General features: G+C 36.5%; 1 long non-coding RNA gene across 1 annotated transcript; it reads left to right on the forward strand.

Moving 5' to 3' along the window:
• The first annotated feature begins 9950 nt into the window (after nt 1-9950).
• LOC121977698 lies at nt 9951-11396 on the forward strand. Its single transcript, XR_006111005.1, has 2 exons — nt 9951-10010; nt 11058-11396. It is a non-coding gene; the product is annotated as an uncharacterized LOC121977698 (long non-coding RNA).
• Nucleotides 11397-15946: the final 4550 nt, after the last annotated feature.

Raw genomic sequence — 15946 nt, forward strand, 5'->3', positions numbered from 1 at the left:
CTACGAACTCGTAGTGTCCGTATCTGGTCCCAGCATTCGTCTGACTCGTTCTTTCTCTGTACTTATTAACTCTACGCAAAGGTGAGCTAGCCTGTTAAATCTTTTAACCACTTCTTCTAATGGTAGGTCACCTGGTCTAAATTTTATAAACTCCTCATAATGTTTATTGGTGATCCATTGGCGGAAGAACTCTTAGTAAAACTCTATCTCAAAGTCAACCCAGTTCATCTAGTTGACTGCTCTCTTACTCCTAACTCGCTCCCACTACATACAAGCATCTCCAGATAGGCAGAAAGGAGCACACTTAATGGTATCAACCCTCTCGACTTCTGGTCAGTCAAGAAGCTCCATTGTGCTCTCAAATGTCTTGAACCAAGCCTGGGCATCCCAGGGCTCATTCGTGCCTGAGAAGCTTTCTGGTTTCAGCTTCAGCCACTGGATGAGGTATGCTTCTTGTCTTCTAGGTGTTGTGACGACATTCAGGGCAACTGATGGGACTTCAATCACCACTGGGGTCTCCACATTAATGGTTGGGGAAGTGGGAGGAGTTGGCTTTTGATTGGCCATTAGATTGGCAATCACTTGCTGCTGCTCGCTACTTGTCTCTGAAGTTGAGTAACAACTTCAGAGAGAATAGGCCCAGGGGTTCTGGGCTCTTCGTTCTCCTGATCTTGGTTCTCAGTATAAACGATACAGGGATGTCCTCTTCTTGACATCCAATTATGTAGAGGAAAAAGACTAAATAGCTTTTCTAACCCTTTCTAATCATATATATATATGAATAAAGAAAAGGGAAACAAAATCTTCTATCTTACTTTAGTACTTAAAAAAAACAAGTACTCTATACTGAAGTTAATAATAAGGGAAAGCAGAATAAAGAAAGAATTTAAATACTTTCTTACTTGAAGACAGCAAGGATGATGCTGATGTGTGTGATGCTGGATAATGGGACGCTGCTCTGATACCAACTGTAACGACCACCCTTCTTACTACTCTACTACTCTCTAAGAGTGACCGTTACTTAACTACTAACTCTACTTAACCGGTATAATTAAAAACCACGAGAAATCTCTACCGAAAAATTTCGACAGAGTCTCCCCTGTACCGATGACTAAATCATCAATACAAACAAACTATACTCAGTCACAGGCGGCTGGAACATATATCTTCACAACCACGCAGTATAATATCACAAATAAAAGAAGGAAACTACCCTAATAATAGCAAACAACAATATCACTCCATCAATAGAACCCAACTACAAATGCGGAATAAACTTAATTACAATCTTGACTAATAATAGCATTTAAAGAAAACTAAAGAACTCATAACAGAAAAGTCTTAACAGTTCCTTAGCAAACTCTTGATCTCCCCATAGTCCAGCCATCACACACCTTCATCACCACCACCTTGTCGCCTTCCTTGCTAAGTCTTTTCCTTTCCTTTATCTGCAGTAGGAGGAAGTGCAGTCTATAAGCATAAAGCTTAGTGAGCGCTATCTACTCACAAAAAAAACTCGATATGCATGTATAGAAATAAAAACATGCTAAAACTGAATGCTAACATGTAAAGCTACTCATGCTCATAAATAGCAAAGGAATCATACTATCTGAAATACTAAACATGTATAGCTAATCATGCTCATAATCCAATGAAGGAATCATACTAACTGAAATACTAAACATGTATAGCTAATCATGCTCATAATCCAATAAAGGAATCATGCTAACCGAAATACTAAACATGTATAGCTAATCATGCTCAAAATCCAATAAAGGAATCATACTAACTGAAATACTAAACATGTATAGCTGATCATGCTCAAAATCCAATAAAGGAATCATACTAACTGAAATACTAAACATGTATAGCTGATCATGCTCATAAACCAATAAAACTATAACTGCATGCTGAGAGCAAATAAAGCTAAACATGCTGAATAATCTAATAGCAAGAAACAAATAAAACTACTACTGCATGCTTCAAATAACAAGAACTAAACTTTCTAATTCTAAACATATTTGAAGCTTGTTTCATTTGTTTCAAAACTTATACTTTAATACTTCAAAATAATAATAAACTTCTTTTGGGCCCGGCATTGTACCACTTAGCGCGCATTCTTAATAAGAATCGAGGTAGCTAATCCCGAAACTACTAAGATACTTCTAGGCCTTGTGCCTAGGGGCATCTTGGAGCCCATCCCTTGGACCTTGTGTCCGGTACATGCCCTTTAAAAGTAAAATACTTTTTTACTTTTTAACTATGACTTCTTTATACTTGCCCTTACTTGGCATTTAAGCAAACACCTTGTGTGCGCTTTTGATATTCCATTTCTGGAATTAAGATCAAATTAAAGCCTTGGTCTTTCTTCGCTTATAACTTCTCATATTAGTCCAATAGCAAAGGACTAAAAATAGGAATCAATACTGCTCATGTTAAACTGATAGCAAAGGAAACTGTACGTCTAATAGCAATATAAAAGAAGTTTGCTCATGCTTACAAATAGCTAAGGAAAAGCTAGGAAAAGAAAACAGTTCTTCTATTAGCAATGTAAAAGAAATCTGCTCATTCTAATTAATTCCAACAAAGTGGAACATAAGGAAAGGATGATTTCTGCTACAATCAAAAGTTACCACATGATATACTAAAGCATATGTTGTTCATGTCCAGTTAATGGCATACAAACCTATTCTGCAAAGCTAACATAGGCTATTATTAAGGAACTAAATGAAACATGGAAAACTACACAAGGAGGAGGGTTGTTCTAAGCTCCAAATGAAACTGCCGTATCTGCAGAAATACACCAAAGAAAGACTATTCTATACTCCAATTGGAGTTGTCCATATCTACTGCAAATACCACAGAAAGTAAGACTGTTCATGCCTACTGCTACACAAAGAAAACTAGATGTTTGATACAAAAATCTGGATTTGCTTGACACTTGGCTGTTCTCTTTCATTGTAGCAAGGAGAAAGAAAGAATAAAATCTAAAACTGAGATAAACAAATCTATCTCCTTTCATGCTCACTGCCTAAACAACGAAACTAAAATTTTCAAGGCTATATATAATCCGATCCTAATTCATGAATGACTAACTAACCAATTTCCTACAACAATTTAACAGGAGAGCAAAACCTCTTCATAGATTAGATCAATGTTAACTATAAGGCTGTAGAATCTAGCACGCAACTTATACATTCATCTAACAACTCGACTAGGCATATTTGCAAACAGAGAACAATCAGAGAGCTCGCAAAGAAACCTTGAGGAGAAAAAAAAATCCACCGAGCACAAACCCAATTCAAAAGCAAAACCAAGTCGGGAAACGACTCCTACTGCAGGTGAGAAGCAACTCACCGGGATTTGCTTGGACTTACAACCGAAGGAGAGGAAGAAGATCTAGGGCTCAGAGGCTTGAAATACTCGGCTTCTTCTTGTGCTCGCGCCTCTTCTTGACGAGAGGAGCTCGGTGGTGTGATGACCTCTCGGAGAAGAGTGCTCGCCGGCCACCGCAATGCCCTAGCTTTGCTCGCTGCGGTTTCCCCCGTGGAGAGATGCGCCGTCGCGTGAGAAGAGGAGAGGAATCGAGAGTTTTTAGGTCACGGGTGAAACTTAAGTCCTCTTCTTATAACTAGGGTTTTTATCATCTAACTACTGCTTAAGTATTATTCACTCTTTCCTTAATTAACACCGGCCGCTAGCCCTGTTGGTCAGCCGGCTTTTAACCGAATCGAAGGGTCTCGGCTTCAATCCCTTAGCCGCGCACTTTTCCTCAATTTATTCTCTAATCATTAACTATGCTATAAACTTAATTCTCACCATATAAGGTTAACAAAACTGTGTAGCTCAGCTGGTTGGGCCGGTTTTGCTTGGGTCAGTCCGACCCGAGGTCGTGGGTTCGAATCTCACCTTCAACGTTTTTTTATCGAAACTTCTTTCTTTTTGTAACCCTACTAAACGACCTCCAAAAATTATGTAAAAATACTCTAAAAATTCCTAAAAATCTCTAGAATATTTTAAAAGTATTTCCAAATATTTTTATGGACTTTTAGAACTTGAAATAGGGAAAATTGGGTCGTTACATTATTAGTTCCATATAAATTATAAACAGTAGCTAACGACTCAGATGGATAGGAACAAACCATTGGAATAGTCGTAATGTAATTTGGTATTAGTTTATCTTGACTATAAAACTACACTAGTACATTCTGAGTGTATTGAGCAAGATCATTTAAGGTAGTTTCTTTTTATACTGACTACATAAAAGAACAAGACCTTTGTTATTATGGAAGTGTGTGCTCTTAATCATGATATAATAACAAGCACGTATACTTAATATTTATTTCTTTAATTTATCAAAGGGTGTGATTTAGCTCGTTAAATCAATAGACCCGATAAGTTTAGAAATTATATTATTTATATGGTGTGTTATTGATTATAGAATGAAACTGTGTCCTAGTAATTAAGGTTGATGATGTCTGCTTGAGGAGCTCATAAGGATTGTCATGTAAACCCTACAGGTGGACTTAGTCCGACATGACGATAAGGTTGAGTGAGTTGTCAGTAACTCATTTAATTAGTGGACATTCAATATCTTAAACACAAGGAGACTAACACACTCATGATAAGAAGGAGCACATATAGTAATATGGGATTGGTGCGGTAGTGCAATAATAACTCTTTAGTGGAATGAGATATTATTGATGAACTCGAGTTGGGTGTTCGGGGTGAACAAGGGAAGCTCAAGTTCATCGAGAAACCAAAACCAATTTCTCCTCTCAGTCTCTATCGTAGACTCTTATTTATAAAGTCTTATACCCACCTAAACCCAACTTCTTACCCACCTTAAGGTGGCCAACCAAGCCAAGCTTGGAGCCCAAGCTAGGGCCGCCCAAACCAAGGTTAGATGGGTCAAGTGGTGGCCGGCCCTAGCTTGGAACCCACGCTTAAGTGGCCGGCCACAATAAAATTAAAAGGGGATTTTAATTTAGAAATCTTTCCTTATGTGGAAGCCATGATTTTAAAGAGAGCTTTAAATTAAATCTTTCCTTTTTAGTTTCTACAAAGGATTAAGAGAAAGGTTTGATATCTTTCCTTATTTGTAGTTAAAAAGAAGATTTTAATTTTGGAGAAAACTTTCCCTTTTGTAATCATCCACATGTTTTAATAGAGATATTTTAATTTATAAAAGTTTCCTTTTATAACCAACCATGAAGGGAATATTTTAAAAGAGAAATTTTTATTTTAAAAATTTCCAGAAACAAATTAGGAAGTTTTAATTTTGTGTTTAAAACTTTCCTTGTTTGGAGGACAAGGTAGGGGCCGGCCATTAAAGGTTGATAAGGAAATTTTAATTAAATTTTCCTTCTTATACATTGGTAAGGAATATAAGGAAATTTTAATTATGTTTAAAACTTTCCTTATTTGACAAGACAAAGAAATATAAAAGAGAGGGTAGAGGTGTCTCACCTCACAAGATATCTTTTATTCCTCTCTTCTCTTCCTTCGTGGTGGCCGGCCCTTTGCTCTTCCTCTTCTCTTCATCTTTGTGGCCGGCGGCATCAACACTTGAAGGAGAAAATTGGTGGTCGGTTCATGCTTGGAGAAGAAGGAGACATTGTTTCCTAGCATCCCTTGGAGCTTGGTTGGTGACAGAACTTCAACATCTCTTGGAGATTGTTGGTGGCCGAAACTTGAAAGAAAGAAGAAGGCTTGGGTGGATTCTCATCTTGGTAAATTGTCGCCCACACGACGTCCGAGATAAGAAGAGAAATACGATAGAAGATCGTGATGTCTATAAGCTATAAAAGGTATAACTAGTTATTAGTTTCCGCATCATAACTAGTTCATCCTTTTTGTTTAGATCTTGAAATACCAAACACAAGAGGCTAATGATTCTAGGCTATCGAATTTATGTTTCGATTTTGTGTTTCTTTTATTTTTCAATCTTGTGATTCGATTGTTCTTATTGGTTAAACCTAGGGTTACTATAATGAGATTAAATATTGAATTTCATTGAAAGACTTTGTCTAGGAAGTGGTGGATGATCTCATACCCAAGAAGGCCTAGTGCCTCACCATGTTTAACCAGGAAATCGATCTCTGAAATAAATATTTAATCAAATTTGTAACATGGGTAGATTTGGATTAATAATGTTAAGCATCATTTGCGATCCAAGTCTAAACCTCTAAGAACAGATAAGTTGAATTTGGAATCAATAATGTTATGTTCTGTTTGTGATTCCAAGTTTAATTTCTAAAGAACACAATAGGTTGTTGGAAAGGTTCGGGACTTGTACAAAATTTTTGTACAGGGGAACCAGTACGATATTCCGAGTAAAAACCAACAATTGGTATCAGAGCTAGGGTTTGCCTCTGTGTGTTTGGTTTTCAGTTTAATTATGCACATGACATACATATTTTAGGCAGGATAATAGTAGGATGTGCAAATAGATTTAACTCTGTGGTTGTAGCCATCCTAGATCCAACTATTATGGCCCTAATGTGATTGTGTGTGATTGGACTCTCAGACATGTCGAGGGCATTTTTTGTATGTGTATGATTGTATGTATTAAATACAGCAGGAGCTGTATTAGTTTTAGAATTTTATATTATTGTTCAATCTAGACTCTATGTACATTCCTTTGTGGAATATAGGATCGATATATGTAAAATTCTATTTTTGTCACGGATCGTATCCTTGCGAGGCATGGTATTATTTGACGACCAGAGGTGCAGCGGAAAAAGAAGCAAGATAGATGCGGCGACTAGACCCGATTACGGTGGCTAAAGATGGCAGCAACTAGGGTTGGCAACACACGGAGGACAGTGATGGAAGATGCCATAATATTTGGAAAATTATTTTTCCATATTTAATGCTTTTATTTGCTGTGATGTGTGTGTGCATGATAAAATCCTCATCTTAAATAACTAAGTGGGAGAGGGATTAGTAAATAAATTCCTCAGTCTCCATTACTGGTTTGTAAATGATGCAAACAAACTTACTTGTTGGCTCTGAGTGCCTTCCTCCACAACGGATGAGTTTGTTTGTAGATCACTAGAACAAACTTCCTAAATGCATGATTATAGGAAATTATTTAGGAGTGTGTGATCTTCTCCAACTGAAGGGGCACAAACCTATTTAATGGACTAAGTATCAAGTAATGGTACACACTTAGGCACATTTAATAGTATCCTCCCCAACGGAGTCACTGCCATTATTTGTGTGACCGAAGAAAAACCAACTATTAATTTGTCATAAAGCCAGGTGAAACCCCCTCTTACAAATGTTTGAATTTGTATACATCCACACTAACGTGGCATACAAAATTCATGGTGTTTGAGGTAATTTTATTTGTCATAAAGTTAGGTTGACAAGATAATAAAATTAATGGATAAAACCTCCTCTTACAAATGTTTGAATTTGTATACGTCCACACTAACATGGCATACAAAATTTACGGTGTTTGAGGTAATTTTATTTGTCATAAATTTATGTTGACAAGATAATAAAATTAATTGGTAAAACCTCCTCTTACAAATGTTTAAATTTGTATACGTTCACACTAACGTGACATACAAAATTCATGGTGTTTGAGGTAATTTAAGGTTGACAAGATAATTAATGGGTAAGACCCTCCTCTTACAAATGTTTGAATTTGTATACGTCCACACTAACGTGGCATACAAAATTCACGGCGTTTGAGGTGTTGGTGAATTTAAATATTATTGTTTGAGGAATCAATATTATTTTAAATTCTAAAGTTTTCACCAAATATTTGATCGAAGACAGACCAACTATTAATTTTATTTGTCATAAAGATAGGTTGACAAAGCAGATGATTTGCTCCCTGTGGATTACACGGATTTGGACTTCCAATCTGAAAGGGACAATAGTAAGTAAACCTCGGGGTTTTGTGTTTACTTTAGGAGGTGAAGTCATAACTATGGAGGAGTGTTAAGCATAGGTGTTTTTTCGGACTCCACCATAGAAGCTGAGTATGTTGCAATCTTTGAGGCAGTCATAGAAGCTGTATGGCCTAGAAACTTCATGATGGACTTAGATGTGATTCCTGGTTTGTCCAAAATTATTTGGTGCAGTAGCAAACTCGAAGGAACCATGAGCCCATAAGGCAAGTAAACACATAGAGCACAAGTACCACCCAATACGATACATCGTATAATGAGGAGAAGTTGTTGTCGCCCAGATTGCATCAGGAGATAACCTGGATCCTTTCACTAAGGCCCTTAAGGCAAGAGCTTTTGATGGACAGGTTGAGGGGTTGGGAATCAGATGTATGACAGGGTATATGGCAGCGTAGTCTTTTAGTATAAGTGGGAGATTGTTGGAATGTATACTAAAAGCCTAGCTTTTTGTATAAACATTTATTTAGAAATAAGAATCACATTGGTCAAATGTCTATATTTATATGCTAAGTGTAGTTGTTCAATTAATTTATATTGTAGATAACATGGTGTGTGGTGTCACACACAGAAGATCATGTTATCAGTTCCTTATAAATTATATACAGTAGCTCACGACTAAGATAGATAGAAACAAACCATTGGAATAGTCGTAGTATAATTTGGTTTTAGTTTATCTTGACTATAAAACTACACTAGTACACTCTGAGTGTATTGAGCAGGACCATTTAAGGTAGTTCCTTTTTATACTAACTACATAAAAAAATAAGACCTTTGTTATTATGGAAGTGTGTGCTCTTAATCCTGATATAATAACAAGCACGTATACTTAATATTTATTTCTTTAATTTATCAAAGGGTGTGATTTAGCTCGTTAAATCAATAGGCTCGATAAGTTGAGAAATGATATTATTTATATGGTGTGTTGTTGATTATAGAATGAAACTGTGTCCTAGTAATCTAGGTTGATGATGTCCCCTTGAGGAACTCATAAGGATTGTCATGTAAACCTTGTAGGTGGACTTAGTCTGACATGATAATAAGGTTGAGTGGTACTACTCTTGGAGCTAGATATTAATTAAGTGAGTTGTCAGTAACTCATTTAATTAGTGGACATTCAATATCTTAAACACAAGGAGACTAACACACTCATGATAAGAAGGAGCTCATATAGTAATATGGGATTAGTGCGGTAGTGCAATAATAACTCTTTAGTGGAATGAGATATTATTGATGAACTCAAGTTGGGTGTTCGGGGTGAACACGGGAAGCTCAAGTTCATCAGGAGACCAAAACCAATTCCTCCTCTCGGTCTCTGTTGTAGTCTCTTATTTATAATGTAACGACCCGATTTTCCTTATTTTAAGTTCTAAAAGTCCATAAAAATATTTGGAAATACTTTTAAAATATTCTAGAGATTTTTAGGAATTTTTAGAACATTTTTATGCAAATTTTGGAGGTCGTTTAGTAGGGTCACAAAAAGAAAGAAGTTTTGAAAAAAAAAAACGTTGAAGGGGAGACTCGAACCCAAGACCTTGACCCGAACCGAATCTCAGCCGAACCCAGCCCAACCACCTGAGCTACAAGGTTTTTTTTGTTAACCTTATAAGGAAAGAATTAAGTTTATAGCATAGTTAAGCGGTATTTTAGAAACCGAAAATAAACTTTGAAAATAAAAAGGTGCGCGGATAAGGATTCGAAGCCTAGACCCTTGGTTTGGTTGAGAGCCGACTAACCAACTGGGCTGCGCGTGTTTTATTAACCTAGTATGGAGAGAAATAGATTTAAGCATAGTTGGAATCGAATTAAAACTAAGTTATAAAGGGTTAAGTGATTTTTCCGTGACCTAAACCTAAGCTTTTCCTCTCTTTTTCTCTCCCGATGGCGCGATTCTTCTCTCGGGTGAAAACCGCAGCCAAGGCTAGGGTTTCCTCCTCTCGACGTCGGCGAGGCATTTTCCGGCCGGTCTCCACGCGTGGGTGACCATTCCGGCAAGGGGAGCTCGGGAAACACAAGAAAAAGGGAGAAATCGGAGCTCCACCGAAACCCTAGAGCGTTTCCTTCGGATTGTAAGTCCAAGAACCGGATGTAAGTGCTTCTCACCTGCGGTAGGAGTAGCTTTCAGGGTGTTTATTTGCATTTTCTTGTTGTTGTGTAATGAACAAGAGCAGCCCTTCACCCTAGCCTATTGTCCAGATTCCAACCTTTGCTAGCATTTCGGTTTGAGTTTTGAATCAAGTCCTTTTCGTTGTTTTTTTGTGCACGGACAGAATTTTGGTGTCTTCCTTGATTGTTACAGCATGCTTAATTATATGTATTTACCTTACATTTCAAGCATGTCTAAGTAGCTATGCTTCTTTCCAGTCACGGCATGATTAAAGAATGGTTAAGATTCAAAAATAATTAGTTTCACAAGCTTGTCATTTGGAACCTGTTACTGCCGTGAGTCTGATCTAACTTATTTCCTAAGACCATGTAGGCTTTAAATTTCTGATTGAGTTTGTTTTGAATATATCCAGATATATATATTAGTGGCATATGGTTTTAGAATCCCTTGCATAATGTATATATGTGAGAAGTACAAGCGAAGTAAGACTAAGGTCACAAATTGATCTTGAATTCCAGAATTTGGAATCAAAGCACACTAAGTGCTTAAATAAATGCCAAGGCATTTTATTACAAGAAGTATTTAAGAAGGATATAAAGAAAAGTATTTTACTTTAAAAGGGCATGTACCGGACACAAGGTCCAAGGGATGGGCTCCAAGTTGCCCCTAGACATAAGGTCTAGAAGTGTCTTAATGGTTTTGGGATTAGCTACCTCAATTCTCATTAAGAAAGGCGCGCAAAGTGGTACAATGCCGGGCCCAAGTAAAGTTGAATATTATTTTAAAGTATAAAAGTATTAATTTGGAAACAAACAGAACAAGTTCTTTTATCTAAGTTGCAAATTCTAGCAAGTTAAATTGTTGTTTTCTTTAGAGATGCATGATGTAGTTCTATCTGTTATTTTCATGTTGAGCATGTACTCCCTGTTTTCAGTTATGTTTATGCATTCCTTATCGGATTTTGTGAGTAGAAAGCACTTACTAAGCTTTTGGCTTATAGATACTATTTTTTTTTCCTCCTACCGCAGATATAGATAAAAATAAAGGAAAAGCTAAAGTGGTGTAGAAGAAGGCGGCAAGGAGACGTTGATGATATGTGTGTGTGTGGCTGTTTATGGAAGCTTGGGGATCTTGCTAGAAGAGTTTGGAAATGTTACTTGCTAGTGCTCTTTTGATTTCTGCCATAGTAGAATTACATTGCCATGCTAAGAATTTTGTTAGATGCTCAGTATGTTTTGGGTGCATGCTAGCATTCTGTGAGAGTTTTGTTTTATGAAAGGAGTTGCATATGAAGTTCGGATTTGTTTAAAATGCTCAGTAGTCTTATGTGAATGCTAATATTCTATATGAGTTTGCTTTGATGGAAACTGTCACATGAATTAACTTCTGCTGTAGTGAGATCATTTAAATTGCAGTGAGTAGATATATGAACAGCCAGTAATTTTCTATGCTCAGTATTCTTTTGTTACTGCTGGAATTTTAATCTGCCATGAGTTCAGTTAAGGTTTCACTGTTGTTGAGTTAATGTTTCCTTGTTAATGCCTGTGGTTACTATGCTCAGTATTCTTCGTTTCTTATTATTGACCTGAGCTCAGTATCAGTATTCTTCGTTTCACTGTTATTGGCAGTTAATGTTCCCATGAGTTCTTTTGTTTCCTTGTTAATGTTTCCTATGCTCAGTATTCTTCGTTTGTGATACCTGTGGTGATGAATGCAGCATGACAAGGGTCTTGCTGATTTTGGGAATTTTTCTTGGTAACTGCTTTGCATGCTAGTATTGATATATGAGTTTTTGTCTTATTGAAGCATTGCATGTGATGTTCGGTTGTATGAAACTGATGAATAGTAGTTTTAATTTGTAGAATGAATAACTATATTCTGTTAATGAATGCAAGTAAAATATATATATATATATATATGTATCAAGAAAATTTTATGCTGCTATTTAGAGACATATTCTGATATGTGATATGTTTCCATTAGTTTAAAGTATCTCTGGTCTTAAAGTAAGTAGTATCAGTTATGTGTAGTTAGTAGAATCAGTAGCGGTCACCCTCAGAGTAGTAGTAAGGAGGGTGGTTGTTACATATAAAGTCTTATACCCACCTAAACCCAACTTCTTACCCACCTTAAGGTGGTCGGCCAAGCCAAGCTTGGAGCCCAAGCTAGGGTCGGCCAAACCAAGGTTAGATGGGTCAAGTGGTGGTCGGCCCTAGCTTGGAACCCAAGCTTAGGTGGCCGGCCACAATAAAATTAAAAGGGGATTTTAACTTTGAAATCTTTCCTTATGTGGAAGCCATGATTTTAAAAGAGAGTTTTAAATTAAATCTTTCCTTTTTAGTTTCTACAAATGATTAAGAGAAAGGTTTGATATCTTTCCTTATTTGTAATTAAAAGGAAGATTTTAATTTTGGAGAAAACTTTCCTTTTTGTAATCATCCACATGTTTTAATAGAGAGATTTTAATTTATAAAAGTTTCCTTTTATAACCAACCATGAAGGGAATTTTTTAAAAAAGAAATTTTTATTTTAAAATTTTCTAGAAACAAATTAGTAAGTTTTAATTTTGTGTTTAAAACTTTCCTTATTTGGAGGATAAGGTAGGGGTCGGCCATTAAAGGTTGATAAGGAAATTTTAATTAAATTTTCCTTCTTAGACATTGGCAAAGAATATAAGGAAGTTTTAATTATGTTTAAAACTTTCCTTATTTGCCAAGACCAAAGAATATAAAAGAGAGGGTAGAGGTGCCTCACCTCACAAGACATCTTTTATTCTTCTCTTCTCTTCCTTGGTGGTGGTCGGCCCTTTGCACTTCCTCTTCTCTTCATCTTTGTGGCCGGCGGCATCAACACTTGAAGGAGAAAATTGGTGGCTGATTCATGCTTGGAGAAGAAGGAGGCATTGTTTCCTAGCATCCCTTGGAGCTTGGTTGGTGGCCGAACTTCATCATCTCTTGGAGATTGTTGGTGGATGAAACTTGGAAGGAAGAAGGCTTGAGTGGATTCTCATCTTGGTAGATCATCACCCACATGACGTCCTAGATAAGAAGAGGAATACAATAGAAGATCATGAGGTCTATAAGCTACAAAAGGTATAACTAGTTATTAGTTTCCACATCATAACTGTTGGTTAATCCTAGGAAAACGTACCGGTTCCACTGTATAAAAATTTTTGTACAAGTATCGAACCTTTCCTTAAATAACCTATTGTGTTCTTTAGAAGTTAAATAAGGAATCGCAGACGAAACTTAACATCATTGATTCCAAATTTAACTTATCTGTTCTTAATGGTTTAGATTTGAATCGCAAGCGGAACTTAACACTATTGATTCAAATCTACCTAGGTTATTAATTCCATAAATATTAATTTCCAAAATTGGCTTCTAGGACTGCATGGCGAGGCACATGGCCTTCTTGGATATGGGAGCAACCACCACCGCCTAGGCAAAGCCTTTTAAGGAAAGCTAATATTTATTTCCTTAAATAACTCTAGGTTAACCAAAAGGAGCAATCGAATCACAAGTTCGAAAAAGAAGAAAACACAAACTCGAAAAATTATTTCGAAAAACTAGATCTAATTGCCTCTTTTATTTAGAATTCTTACAAAGAGAAAACTAGCATGATGCGGAAAACAATTGCTAATTATACCTTCTCTTTGTATGCTAATGACCTAGAGATCTTCTGCCGTATTCCTCGCCTCGCCTTGGACGTTGTGTGGGCGACGATCCTCCAAGATGAACACCACCCAAAAGCTTCCTCCTTCTTCTAAAATCCGGCCACCACCACCACCACCAAGGAGAAGAGAGCAAAGGGAGAGGAAGAAGGGAGAGGGCCGGCCACACCAAGAGATCACCCAAGCAAAAGAATAAGAGATGTGTCTCATGAAGCCCCCTCATCCCTTCTTTTATATTACTTTCCCAAGGCAAATAAGGAAAAAACTTTTACAAAAAATAAAATCATCCAAGAGTTTTTCCTTTTCCCTTTTAATTTTACCTTTTCTTTCCTCTTGATTGAATCAATCATCAATCAATGGTTGAGATCAATCCTATTTGGTTTAGGATTAAACTTGGTCGACCCCTTGCTTGGGCACTAAGCAAGGTGGCCGGCCACCATGTTTTAGGAAAGGAATAATAATTTTTTTAAAAATTTTACAAGAGAAAAACTCTTATAAAATTTTACAAGCTCTCTTTCCTAAAGTAGGAGTTAAAAAAGGAAAGTTTCTAAAAATTAAAACCATGTTTTAAATTTAAAAATTCTCTTATAAAATTTCCTTTTTTAACATGGTGATAGAAAATTTAAATTTTAAAACTTCTTTTCCTTTTTTTTTTCTTAAACCATGAGGATGGTTAAAAAAGGAAAGTTTTAAAATATTTTTAAACTCTCTATTTAAACATGTGGCCTAATTCAAATAAGGAAAGTTTTAAAAATTAAAATCTCTCTTTTAAAACTTATAGTTTTCTACAAAGAGAAGATTTTAAAAATTCAAAACAACACTCCCTTTTTGAATTATTATGGCCAGCCCCTACAAGCTTGGTCACCAAGCTATAGGGTCGGCCCCTATAAGAGGATGTGGCCGGCCATTGCTTAGTCACCAAGCAATGGTCCGGCCCCCCTTCTTGGACACCAAGAAGAGCCTTCCATTTGGATAGACTTGAGGCTATAATGAGGCTACAACATGGACCTAGAGGAGAAATTGGTTTTGGCCTTCTGATGAGCTTGAGTATCCCGTGCTTGCCCCGAACACACAACTCAAGTTCATCGATAACAACTCATTCCACTAGAGAGTTATTACCGCACTACCTCACCAATCCCAAATTACATTATGGGCTCCTTCTTATCATGAGTGTGTTAGTCTCCCTATGTTTAAGATTACGAATGTCCACTAATTAAGTAAGTTACTGACAACTCACTTAATTAATATCTAGCTCCAAGAGTAGTACCACTCAACTTTATTGTCATGTCGGACTAGGTCCACCTGCAGGGTTTAACATGACAATTCTTATGAGCTCCTCTCGGGGACATTCTCGACCTAGATAACTAGGACACAGATTCCTTCTATAATCAACAACACACACTATAAGTAATATCATTTCCAACTTATCGGGCATATTGATTTATCGAGCTAAACCTCACCCTTTGATAAGTCAAAGAAATAAATATTAAATATATGTGCTTGTTATTATATTAGGATTAAGAGCACACACTTCCATAATAACTAAGGTCTAGTTCTTTTACTAAGTCAGTACAAAAAGAACATACCTAAATGATCCTACTCAAAATACTTAAAGTGTATCAGTGTAATTTATTAGTCAAGATAAACTAATACTTAATTACATTACGACTATTCTGATGGTTTGTTCCTTTCCATCTTAGTCGCGAGCAACTGTTTATAATTTATAGAGAACCGACAACATGATCTTCTGAGTGTGACACCATAATCCATGTTATCTACTATATAAATTAATTGAACAATTACATCTAACAAATAAATGCAAATATTGACCAATGTGATTCTTTTATTTCAACAAATAAATGTTTACAAAAGCTAGGCTTTTAGTATACACTCTAACAATCTCCCACTTATACTAAAAGACTAAGCTGTCATATCTGTTGCCTTACATCTGATTCTCATCCCCTCCACATGCCGATCAAAAGCTTTCGCCGGAAGGGCCTTTGTGAAAGGATCTGCTAGGTTATCTTTTGATGCAATTTTGGCAACGACAACTTCACCTCGCTTGACGATGTCTCGTATCAGGTGGTACTTGCGCTCTATATGTTTACTTGCCTTATGAGCTTGTAGTTCCTTCGAGTTTGCAACTGCACCGCTATTATCACAATAAATTGTGATGATCTTGGGCAAACCAGGAATCACATCTAAGTCTATTAGAAAGTTTCTGAGCCATACAGCTTCTTTGGC

The sequence above is a fragment of the Zingiber officinale genome, chromosome 4B (genome assembly GCF_018446385.1).
Source record: "Zingiber officinale cultivar Zhangliang chromosome 4B, Zo_v1.1, whole genome shotgun sequence".
NCBI classification, from domain to species: Eukaryota; Viridiplantae; Streptophyta; class Magnoliopsida; order Zingiberales; family Zingiberaceae; genus Zingiber; species Zingiber officinale.